Below are 12,372 nucleotides of genomic sequence, written 5' to 3' on the forward strand. Positions count from 1 at the left end.
GTAGCATCCATTGCAAATATTCTGCATCGGCACTGCGGTGCCCGGCAATGGGCAATGAGTCTCCCTCTCCTCCCGCATGCTGTGGGAAGCTTCTCCTCTGGAATGCATCGCCATCTTCGTCCTGTAATCAGTGAACCTAGAAGTTAGTCACCACACTTTGGCCCACAAATCAGTCCCAGAATATGTGCAACATGGTCCCTTGTTCTACCACACATCGCCAATATAATGGAGACACAGAAGGTATAAGACTATGTAAGCGCTAGGGTACCTATACCACCAGGAGATCATTTTGAAGCTGCTTTCCTATATCCTACTGACCATGGAGGGTTTATGTATGAGTGTATATTTATGTTTTCTGTTTAGCGGAAAAAAGAAACCTGGAAATCCCTTTTCCCATTAAGTAAAACAGGAGGATTTGGCCGACCTGGATAAGTAATTAGCAGGGCATATACAAGAGGGTGCGTCGAGACGGACCTGTGGTACCATAAAGGTGGTCGAAAGGAGTCTGGAAACATGAGAAGTTGAAGGGATGTAAAGATATGAAGAAGTGATGAAGTTGGATAATCTGCCACGGTAAGAGAGCTGAGGGGCCCACTATATCCATCAACATGCAGGAGGAAAACCAAGAGCTAGTCTGAATAAAATGACAGGCATGGAATCTGTGATTGACAAACCATTAGTAGAATGGGCCACCCTCCATTTCTGGTGTAAAAAAGGTGGGATTCCACAAAATGATAAACGAAGGATGTGGAAGGTAAGAAATTTGACCTAGGGAAAACTTATAAAGCTACCTTCAAAGCTGGCCCAATGGTTGGAATGCCTGAGCTCCTGAGGAATCTGGTCAACCAGGGAGTTACCAAGAGATTGTTCCAATGAGACTCATTGGTTGACTCATGCATGCCTACACCAATCAATGACCTGCACCAGATGGGAAGGTTGATGATAGGCAACAAAGTCTGGAAGCCCGAGTCTTCCCTCCATCTAATATCTACAAAGAGTTGAGCTGATTTGTTTGCCCAAATGAATTTTGTTAGTAAAGACAGAAAAAAATTAATCTTTAATAGGCAAAGAAAAAAGCCAGGTGAAATTTTTAACGCAGCACATGGCTCAATTATCACACAAAGGAATTAAAGAATTGAAACCAGTGCCTAGATGTATCTGATGTGCTGGATAGAGGGAATACCTGCAGTATCTCCAATATGAGTATTAGATACAAAATGCAAGATGGAAAATAACAAGTATAAGAAAATTGAAACATGAAGGAGCTCTCCGAGGTACCAAATACATTTAGGGCATCAACTTCCACGGCCTTGATAGATGGCATAGATTCTATTAGGTGATGAAATTATTCTTCAGGAATATCGGCCCCTGCAGACAGGAAGCTTCTTGTAGTTGCTGCAGATTAGATGGAGATGCTGACATGTGACTTCTGACCAGCTGACAGTAAGGGGTCATCAATCCATGCCATTTGCACCAAATTCTGACTTCCTATCAACACGGTGCAACAGATATCGGTACTGGTGCACCTTGTCTCCACCAGAAGTATAGGTGGAGACATGGGTTAGCCAGGTTGACATACAGGGGAGGACCAGGTGATGCCCACAGGTGGTGATTGGCTGATGCTTCCTGTCAATTTCCCCGCTGGGCTCCCATCCCCGCTCCTCACAGCTTCCATCTCCACCGGCCGAGAGCCTGCTTCTGTGAGTGTCTAGCTTCCCTGGTGACCCCGCAGCTGTAAGTGTCGCATCTGCACTTACAACCTACTCCCCACTCCACTGTCAGTGTGGCACCAATGGCCCCGCTCTCAGTGTCAGTATTGCTATTTGTCCAACTGTCATAGTTCCCACCACCCTCCAATCTCCGCTCCCTTCGGCCTGCGATGGCTGTATGCACAGGCAAATGGTCAGTCTTCACGAAGCCCTTTGCACTGTGCTCACTCTGCTTCCTGGCCACCTTTGAATGCATGGGCTGGCACTACCAGCTAATTGGGACAGCGGAGGAGAAGGAGCCATGACAGTGGCGAGGTGCGGCCATCTAGCAGGGCAGCAGAGCAGTGCATGGCGGTTCTGTTGAAAAATATACCCTGAGTGCTGTGGCCACCACAGAAGCACAATCTCTAGTCGGGGCCCAGGAGGCAACAGAACACGGCTCCTATAGCTACTTCAACTCCAGGGATCCCAGCCAACAGCACCCATCCACAGCTGGGGGCATGAGCCGGGCATTCCCTGTCACTGATACCGGCCAACCCATGTCTCCACCCATACTTCCGGTGGAGACAAGATGCACCAGTACCACAGATATCTGGATCCATCTGATCAGGGGATGTTTTTCTGCTGTTGCAATTTTGTGCTCTTTTGCCCTCTCCCCCCCTTTCCCAGGGTCTCATTTTTCTGTTTCTCTTAGACACAATGGTGCTGGAACTGCTTGTCTGCTGTTATAGCCTATCCATGCTAAAGAATAGCGAGTTGTGTGTTCACAGATATTAGTGTTTGGCTACAAGTTCCTTCACCTACTTCTCACTGTCAGATCTACATTATGTACGGATTATCAGCCTGGAAACATAAAACCAGATACACAGCACAACTATGCTGATAGGACAAGTCTTATACTTAGCAGTGAGAATCTGGGGCTGCATACATTGTTTTCTTGTCAGGTTTAATGAGACATCCATCACAAAGAATTGCAAAAAATGGATAATTATGGACTGAGCCTTCAAGTAATGAGTCCAACATGACCTAATAATATACTACAGAACTAATGTCAACAGGAACAGGAAAAAAGGAAAAAAAAACATTCAAATATGTTCTGACAAATCGATGCAGCTGGGCTCTGCTGTTATATCACTTTTGCCTTCCATCAGAGTATTTTTCATGTGAACCTCTGCTAGAAGGCAACAATGTAGAGGCACACAGCAGCATATGTCACCCCTAGGGTCTCGCTATAAGAAACAGATACCGTGCTGCCAACTTTGCTTACCTACTGTATATCTCTATATAGGAAAGCTCAGAAGGGTATGCAATGCCCATTGGAGCCACATATGCCAAAAAACAATTAAGGACCTAGAGATAAGTTTGTACAGGCGCCAGGAGCTTTATCATGGCAAATATAGTTCAAAGACAGAATAATGACATGGCCTTGGTAATGGTGAAGGTCTGAGCTTTGGGATCCCTCTGATCACCGGAGCAGAGTGTCTTCAGGAGGATCACTATGGAGCTGTAAGGTGGGATGAAAGAAGTTAACTTGGTATCAGAGGCCATTACTGCTAGAAGCTGCTTAGAGAGATGGCGTAGTGTAAGAAATAGTGTTTAGCCAACCGAAACAGTCTTACCATTTCAGGATGAACTTTGCTAAGTTCAGTGATAATCCAAACCTCAGGAGCTTCGTCTAACCCGCTAAAATTCTGTCTTCTTTCTTTGTACTTCTTTCTCCATATTTTTTCGTTCTTCATTCTACTTTCGTCATACTTCTTCCTTTTTTATTTATGTTTTCTTCTTTCTTCGTACTTCTTTTTCTATTTTGCTTCTTTTTTCCTCTATCTTTCTATTTTCTCCTTCTTTTTGCTTCTTCTTTCTCCTTCCTTCTATATATTTTTTTTCACTTCTTTCTTCTTCCATCTCGCTTCTCCTCATTTTTCCTCTTCTCCTCTCCTCTTTTTTCTTTCTTCTTCTTCCTTCATACTTTTTTCTCCATTCTCATTTCTTTGTATTTTTCTTCATTCTTTCTTCTTTTTATTTTTCTACTTATTTTTTTCTTTGTACTTCTTTCTTTCTTTCATTCTTCCCTTCCTTTTTTTCCTTCTTTCTTCTTTGTATTTATTTGTATTTCTTTCTTCCTCCGTTCTCTTTCTATCCTTTTTTATTTTCTCCTGTTTTCCTTCCTTCTTCTCCTTTCTCCTTTTTTCCCTTTTTTTCCGTCATCCTTGTTTCTTCTTCTTTCTTTCCTCTTTTGTCTTCTTCCTTCTTTATCCCTTCTTCCTTCCTTTCTTCTTCCATCCTCCTTCTTTAGTTTTCATTTTTCTCTTTCCTTCTGTCTACTTCTGCCCTAATACTAATAGTTTCCCCAATAGTAATAGTGCCCCCAGTACTGGCCCCAGTAGTAATGGTGCACCCATTTGTGGCCCCAATAGTAACAGTGCCCACAGTGGTGGCCTGAATAGTAATAGTGCACCCAGCAGTGGCCCCAATGGTAACAATACCCCCAGTAGTAATAATGCCCCCAGTTGTAGCCACAACAGTAATAAGGCTCTCTCTGTGCTTTCCATGCCCTACACCTACAGCTGGGCAACAACCCCACATCATCTAGTATGTCACTCACCCTCTTTGTCTCCTTAGCTCCTGTCTGCCCCCAACCCAATCAGAGCTATAGCCCCTGACCTCCCGGTGTCTGCAATGCATACAGAGCTTTCAGGACACAGATGCCAGGAGAAGAGGTCAGGGGTCACAGCTCTGATTACAGTGGTCAGAAGGGAGCGAGAGGGTGACTGTCATACTAGATGCTATGTGGTTGCTGCCCGCCATGCTCTCAGCTGGCAATTATTTTTATCAGCACCGGCCTTTGGACTTAATCAGCAACTGGCCAGGTGGCCACCCGACCTGAGTTCCTGAGACATCAACGATCACAACAACCAACAGGACCACAACAGGAGTGCAGCGCTGTCACTGCAGGCCACGAAGTGGTTAGCATGTTTCAGTTTATTATTTTAACCCCTTCAGCCCTATTGAAGCTGGGTTTTCCTTTAATCTGGTCACCCCTTTAACTATAGACCACTGCAGCACTATATATTAGGCTAATTTAATATTATGAGCGCTGCTCTTATTCCTCAGGGTGCTGATGTGTTACGTATAATCTATTCTGGCATGCCATCAGTTCTCTCCCGTCTGCCATTATGAGGTCCTTGGCACAGAGTATAATATTGCATTCCGCCTGTGTCTTCTGCTCTCGCCTTGAGACGTCTTGTCAGAGCCATTCATTCGGCGTGCACACGGTATAATCCATTTCACATTTTCTGCTAAGCTCCCAGCCCGGCTCTCACACATCACAAGAGGAGGGTTCACTGCCATCTACAAATGCAGCTCGCTCCAGACTATCCTGCAAGTGGAGAACTCAATGTGGCTACTTGGGGATGGAAGACTGGATTACAATGTAACCCTACCGCTGCTCCTTGGCATGCACCGAGGCCATTATAACCATATCATCACACGGCATAAGTGACATTAAGTGGGGACGGACATTCTGGCACTATTCCATCTCCGGCACTGCTATATACAAGACTGCGATTTTGGGAGCAGATATGCTGAAGAATCTGAGCAATGTGTTTCCACTGCTTATGCTACAAATTGCAACTGCGACCTCAGGTAATCTAATCTCCCTGCTCTCTTTTCCAATTACTGATGTAGCAGAGCTGAATTTGTCATTGGTATTGATGTGCATTGTGATAACTCTCTAAATTTAAAGGGGGTAAGGAAGGGTCTCAACTGGACTACAGGTCCCACTAAAGAAAGTTCGATCTGGCTATTAGATCCCCAGGCGACTAATCGGCGGAAGCTGTGCCTGCGGCTCTGCGCTCTGCTTAATCTGGGAGGAGCCCTAGCGTGGAACTTCCCACTGTGACGCCATATGCCTTTATAGGGTATATGGTCAGGGGGTTACCCGATTGGGATAACCTATGTAAGATAATGCAGTAGGTTTACCTGCAGTCCTATGTAAACCATCCACGGCACCGTGTGACAGATTCAGCTCTGCTACACCAACTTTAGTGACAAGGTCCTTAAAAGATTCATAGATCATAGACTGGATGTAGATGAACAGTTTGAGAACTGCTTTGAGGTGCAGTAATGGACATTTGCATAACATTACATAGCTTTACATATTTAAAGGGGAATTCTACCTAAATATTTTTAGCTGTGTGTCATATAGACCTGTCAATGGACTACAGTCCTCAACAGTCTGGGCACTTTTGATGATCTCCCTTACTGGAAATGTATGACCTAAAGTGCAGGATCACCTAAAGTGTGTGGATTCATGGTGTTCTCCATGTCCATACAGTATATGTGTATCAATTTATGAACTAACTAGCTGATATACCCGGCTTCGCCCGAGTTAATTTGGTACTGGTGTTTATCTGGTGTTCCCACAGAAAATCTTATGAAGTCGTCGTTACTTTAGAGATACCGGGAAAAAAATATGTTCACTATTTTGCATGGTTCTTTGCGTTACCCAGGAAACACCACGTGGAGGAAACCATGCGACGTTTCCTTTATATAAAATGACATCAGGAAGTGAGAGAATTAGATTCCGTGCATAAAATTTGGACGCTAATTCTTTTTTGCTTAGAATTGAATAATCGAGTTGGGACCCATTAACTTTTCCTATTTATGACATAATCAATGCCCGTGCCAAATTTGAAGTTTCTATGACATCGGGAAGTGAGAGAATTAGATTACGTACGTAAAATTTGGACGCTAATTCTTTTGTGCTAACAATTGAATAATCCAGTTGGGACCCATTAACTTTTCCTATTTATGACATAATCAACGTAGGTGCCACATTTCAAGTTTCTATGACATCGGGAAGTGAGAGAATTAGATTACGTTCCCTAAAATTTGAACGCTAATTCTTTTGCGCTTAAAATTGAATAATCGAGTTGGGACCCATTAACTTTTCCTATTTATGACATAATCAATGCGTGTGCCAAATAGAGATGAGCGAACGTACTCGGTAAGGGCGATTTCGCAATCGAGCACCGTGATTTTCGAGTACTTCACTACTCGGGTGAAAAGTACTCGGGTGCGCTGTGGGGCGGGGGGTTGCAGAGGGGAGTGGGGGGCAGCAGCGGGGAACAGGGGGGAGCCCTCTCTCTCTCCCTCTCCCCCCCACTCCCCACTGCAACCCCCCGCTCACCCACAGCGCACCCGAGTACTTTTCACCCGAGTAGTGAAGTACTCGAAAATCGCGGTGCTCGATTGCGAAATCGCCCTTACCGAGTACGTTCGCTCATCTCTAGTGCCAAATTTAAATTTCTATGACATCGGGAAGTGAGAGAATTAGATTACGTACGTAAAATGTGGATGCTATATCTTTTGCGCTTAGAATTGAATAATCGAGTTGGGACCCATTAGCTTTTCCTATTTATGACATCATCAATGCCCGTGCCAAATTTCAAATTTCTATGACATCGGGAAGTGAATTAGATTACGTACGTAAAATGTGGATGCTATATCTTTTGCGCTTAGAATTGAATAATCGAGCTGGGACCCTATTACTTTTCCTATTTTGGAAAAAAATCTATGCTCGTGCCAAATTCCATGTTTCTACGTCATCAGTCAGTCAGTCAGTTAGTGAGGGCTTTCGTCTTTATATATATAGATTTGCATTAAAGGGCTGGTTATAACAATATGGGGCGTTCCCTGTAGAATGTGGGAGGGACTTACTATAATGTAACTGTCCTGTGATTCAAATGTTGGAACATCCTCATTCAGTCCTATGAACACAGATGATGGACAGCTCACTGGTTGGGGTGTCAATTGCAACGGTTGGCCCTGGCAACCCAGAAAGCATCTGAACATCTACACTTTGGTTGACAGGAATGGACTTCTTGGTACAGTATATTAGTTATTAAAGGGAATCCGTCTTCAACGATAAGCATCATACAATAAGTTTGTAGTTTAGGTGGCGTGGAGTCCAGGGGGCCTCGTTTCATACTTGCTCCCTTGTTCTTGCAGTGTCCCCTGGCAGAGTCAGCGCACCAGATTGAGGCTGTATTTACACGGACCATTTCCTCCCACGAGTTCCATCCGACTGCGATATGGATAGCATTCGCACGAGAAAATAACTATTTTCAATGTTTTTATACATGTGTGATTTTTCTCTTGGACTCAATGCTTGAGATAGAAAAATCACAGAGTGTCCTGTTTTTGCGCAATATCACCTATTGTTGTCTATGGGAGCATTGAAAAAAATCACATCGCAATTGTATACCATGTGATGTGCATGCGAGCGCCATGCGATTGTTGTATTTTTCCTAGTGAAACAACATGCTCTTTTCACGCGTGGGAAAAATGCGCATGAAAATGGCCGGTGCAGAAATGGGATGCATTTTTCTTGCAGAATCAATCACACTCGCAGTAAAGAAAAGATCGCAGGTTTAAGAGCATGATACGGCACCCGTCCGTGTAATCACAGTCTGACTCTTTTCGGAATGCTGTGCGCCTGCACTGCCATAGAGATGAATGTGAATACGTGCGCACAGTCTTCTGAAATGCATCAAGCTGCCGCTGCTGGCGCTGACTCCTCCAGGGGGAACCGCAGGAATGGAGACCCCCCCCTTCCCCCCCGTCACCTAAACTAGAAGCACCATAACTTAGTTTACAGTTTGTATAGTTGGTAGCGGGTTCCCCCTAAGGAGCTAACAGAAAATCTAGATGTGGATGTTTAAAGGCGTTGACTGGACTTGTTACAACTGATTGCCTATCCTCTGCATAGGTCATCAGTAGTTGATGGGCAGGGGTCAGATGCTCAGGACCTCCATCCATCAGCTGATCGTCTGGCCCGCTGTCCAGTGCTGCAGGCTGCATGTTGTCGACAGCGGACAGTGGAGAAGGTGCGGGTGCCGGCTTCACTCCCATTGACATAAATGAGAGCACTGCGCTGCTACCAAATTTCCTGCTCCTGTTACAGACATTCTGTCCTGGGCAGGAAGAAATGGACGATTCAGTCTAGTTGGCGGACCCCCGGCCATCAACTAGACTAAATGAGCCCTGAGTGTCTGGGAGCTCTGACAATTAATGTTTCAGAGTGTAGCATTAATGCTGTACTATGTTGCTTATAGTGCAATTCATCCACAGAGTGCTGGATGTCAACAGGTCACTGCAAGAGAAGAATATATATATACTCATTGTCAAAAAAATCAAGTCCCTAGAAGAAGTTAACATTTTGCTGTAAACCCGCCCTGCAGTTCCATCCAATTATAGTTGTGGGGTGATTAGATGAACGGTCTCGTCACCGGAGGCCCTAAAAGTGGTTCCTCCCATGGCCTATAAAAGGCTCTCAGAGGCTCCTTGTGTGTAGTGACCTCTTCTTCCACTTGTGTAGAGCTTGTTGACCACCAGACGCCTCTACGATGCAGAGAAGCGATTTCACCCTGTTACCAGAGTCTGAGAGGGGGCACATTATTGGGATGTGAGAAGCTGGATGGTCATATCGACGAATTGTCTCCCACCAGCCGTTCTGACCAGACTGTTAGGGGGTGTTTGGACCAGTGGATGCGTGAGGACACACAAGGTGACCGGGCTCAGGACCCCCGACAGACCAACAGTAGAGAGCTGCATCTGACCAGACTGTTAGGACATGTTGGGACCAGTGGATTTGTGAGTGCACACAAGGTGACCGGGCTCAGGACCCCTGACAGACCACCAGTAGAGAGGAGCATCTGACCAGACTGTTAGGAGGTGTTGGGACCAGTGGATGTGTGAGGGCACACAAGGTGACCGGGCTCAGGAACCCCTGACAGACCACCAATAGAGAGGAGCATCTGACCAGACTGTTAGGAGGTGTTGAGACCAGTGGATGGGGGCACACAAGGTGACCGGGCTCAGGCTGCCCCTTACAGACCACCAGTAGAGAAGAGCATCTGACCAGACTGTTAGGAGATGTTGGGACCAGTGGATTTGTGAGTGCACACAAGGTGACCAGGCTCAGAACCCCTGACAGACCACCAGTAGAGATGGTCGCCTGATCATCCAACAGCTACGAGCAGCTCCAACTGTTTTCAGGCACTTGCCTGAAGGATATTTGGTCTCATGGCCCCCATTACATGTACGGCCTCTGACACCTATCGTCACCTCCATTTGCAGTGATGTCCTGAACAATGAAACTGTACGCTACGGAGGGGAACTGGTTTGTCTTCAGCGATGAATCCCGGTTGAGTTTGGGCGCTGACGACAGTCATGTTCATGTCTAGAGGCCTTGGGGTAAGTGCCTCAAACCTGTCTTTGCTGCTGGTGTGATGGTCTGGGTGGCAATCTCATACAACAGTCAGTCACCCCAAGAAGAGGTACGAGGGACAACGAGAGCTTGCAAGGATGGAGCTGAAAAATGGAAACAGACCGGTGTGAATGTGTCCTAATGTGGTCCAGCACTTTATTCCTTCCAGCACAAATGCTGGAAATGAGTAAAATCCTTTTGTCTCCTTATTACAGACTTAGGTTTATTATAGGCACATGGTGAACGCATGAAAAAAATACAAAAAACAAGGCAAAAATAACTAATTCTGCCCATCTCACCTTACAAAAAACTAATAGAAAGTGATTAAAACATTATATGAATCAGGGGCCAGGTCGCAATTGAGACCTCTTCGACCCCTATTGCTACGCTACTGTTATAGAGCATGTGCGCTTCCGAAGAAATAGGTGGCTGATTGTACAGCTTGTTCTTTATACTACACCAGGATCCACACTGTTGCACAAGTAATTATTACTAAATGACTTTTGTACTTGGCAGCGTATCAGGGACAATGAAGCTTACACCTTTGGGGTAGATGTTGACTTCCAGGCAGTGATCTGAAAAGCATCTAGAAAGGGAAATTAACTGGTTGCCAAATATGGGATTGGCAACTGTGATGGCAATATGGTTGGAATTCACAAGGGCCTCATGGATGGCATTTATGAGACAATGTGGTTGGCTTTTATTAAAACAATGTGGTTGGCTCCTAAGGCTGGCAATGTAGCAGGCACTCATGGAAGCGATCTGGATTACACTTATGGTGCATTGTGGTTGGCACTGCTGGGATGTACAGTACTTAAACTTGGATTGTGGTAAGTGTTTGGTTGGAGGTTATTTTACATTGCATTGTGGTATTTCTAGGTGCACTGTATGGTGGTATATGTTTGGCTCTGCTGATGTGGAGAGCAGGTGTACATACTTAATCAATTATAACCGGTATACGTTTTAACATATGGAACTATAAGATCATTGCAGCATATTTACTTGGCGTTTCATACACTGGTATAGGTAAATTTTGTGCCAGCATCAGCGCAACAAAGTGCTGGAGCTCTGGGCAAAACTCAAAAAATGCACAATTTTAGCGCTTGGGACAAAATTGCGACTTGCATGTCAGAAATCTGGCAAATACCGTCAAGACTTATTGAATATATCCCTATTAGAGCACTAGTATAGCATTAGTATATTCACTGCGTTCAGTGATGTCACAGCACTGCGTAGTGCAGAAAGTGATGTCACAGTGCAAGAAAAATGCACCCAGTCATTTCACAGTGCAGGGATATTCTACATGTTGAAGTTATAGTGCAGGAATTGTACAAATACTATTGTTAAATACAGGGTAATGCAGGCAGTTATGTCACAGAACAGAGTAATACACACCATGAAATCATAGCACCAGAAAAACATCCACAAAAACGGTCACAATGTAACATCATAGCACAAGACAAAACAAATAATGTTGTGACATGAAGATATAATGGACGGATAATGTCACAGTACAAGGCTGATGTAAAAAGTAATGATGCAGAAGAGGAGTAAAGTACACAGCAGGGCTAACCTTACATCGCCCTATGTATCTTTATCCATAATCATCTGACACTACCTGGTAGTTATGCCCACACACATCTTTTTTTCATCATTACTTAAAGGCTATGGAAACCTTGTACATGAAAAATCAATAAACGCACATCTAAATTCCTGCAAAAAAAAAAAAGCTGTACTTATCTATTTTTTTGTATTGAGTTTTCATTCTCGTGTATTTATAAAAGCCTTATACTTGATTTACAGGTCCTCCTACATTCAAGTTTCTGACTTGTAGGTGTTTCCAACACTAATCAGCTGGACTCTCATGAACATGCACAAGTTTAGCTCCCCTCTCCTCTTTCAGAAGCTGTGTAGCATAACCACGCCCACTCAATACTACACAGCTGCCTCTCCCCCATCCTCTCTCTGAGTAGCAGTTGATAAGAGAAGAAAATTAATCCTGAGTGAATCATAGCCATCTGTAATAGTAGCTTTCTCTTCTCTCTGTCCTCCTGATCTCCTCCACATTATAGTCCTCTGTAATAGTTCAGTAGAAAGGCGGTGAGGGCACGTTCACAACAGGGGAGCAGGATAGGCTAGGAGCTAGTCAGTTTACTCTGCCAGAATTTTCTAAGATCTCAGTCCTCCAGTCTGCAGTGTCTTGGAAAACAATGCAAGAAACCAAACAAACAAAATTTTTTTATGAAAACCAATTACAAAAAGTCTTAATTTCCAAAAACAGAGTGTAGAGATGTGAAAAGCCTTTAAAGGGTACTAAACTACGTGCCTCCATGCTTACAGACCCTAAACAACCCCTGTGCATCCTACTCCTTTCTCTCTTATGTATATTCC

Source organism: Eleutherodactylus coqui, chromosome 1 (assembly GCF_035609145.1).
Source record: "Eleutherodactylus coqui strain aEleCoq1 chromosome 1, aEleCoq1.hap1, whole genome shotgun sequence".
Taxonomy (NCBI): domain Eukaryota; kingdom Metazoa; phylum Chordata; class Amphibia; order Anura; family Eleutherodactylidae; genus Eleutherodactylus; species Eleutherodactylus coqui.